At 51.0% G+C, this 653-nt stretch overlaps 1 pseudogene; it reads left to right on the top strand.

Annotated features, from left to right (window-relative positions):
* The first annotated feature begins 222 nt into the window (after window positions 1-222).
* LOC120914802 lies at window positions 223-342 on the top strand (annotated as a pseudogene).
* The last annotated feature ends 311 nt before the right edge of the window (window positions 343-653 follow it).

Here is a 653-nt window from a genome sequence, read left to right as displayed (position 1 = left end):
TTTTGGGGCCGCTGGAGGCCTTTTCGTTTGTTCGGCATCTTGTGGGTGGTCAGCGGGACCCAGACGCCCGGTCAGTGAGTTGTATCCCCGTTGATGCTGGAGCTCTCCTCTCATGCGACCATTCCGGTCCTCGCCAAGCTCCGCCCCCGTATTGACCCTTTCTATGTTTTCATGCTGGGGTCTGACTAGCGGCCTATTGGGCCACTACTCTGGGGTCTCATTTTCTCACGGACCTGTTCCTCCTTATGGAGAAACAGAAATGATGAATGGAGGAGGATGAGTGCTGATTACACTATCTCTTCCACTGCCTTGAATGACAACTCAGGGTGGTGTAATTCTGATACTAATCACATACTAATCACTAATAATCACAATGTGGCATTTTGCACTGGACAGGGGAGGAGTGCGACTCTCTCCCGAAGTGATTAGGCTAGCGGACCAGCTGGTCCAGTGCCTCATATAGGTCTGTTTCAGAATGGTTTTAAGCATACAGCGGTGTAGTGGTTAATTTCATTACTTGGCAGCAAGTGAGCCATTCGTTTGAATCGGACACTGACACCAATCTGCCTGGAGCTTGCATTGTCGCTCCCTGTATCTGCGTTCGTTTTCCTACGGGCACTCCGGTTTCCTCCAAGGGTGTGTGCATGCACCTA

Source organism: Rana temporaria, chromosome 9, assembly GCF_905171775.1.
Source record: "Rana temporaria chromosome 9, aRanTem1.1, whole genome shotgun sequence".
Classification (NCBI taxonomy): domain Eukaryota; kingdom Metazoa; phylum Chordata; class Amphibia; order Anura; family Ranidae; genus Rana; species Rana temporaria.
The sequence above is the reverse complement of the archived record's forward strand: the minus strand, read 5'-3'. Positions and strand labels throughout refer to the sequence as shown.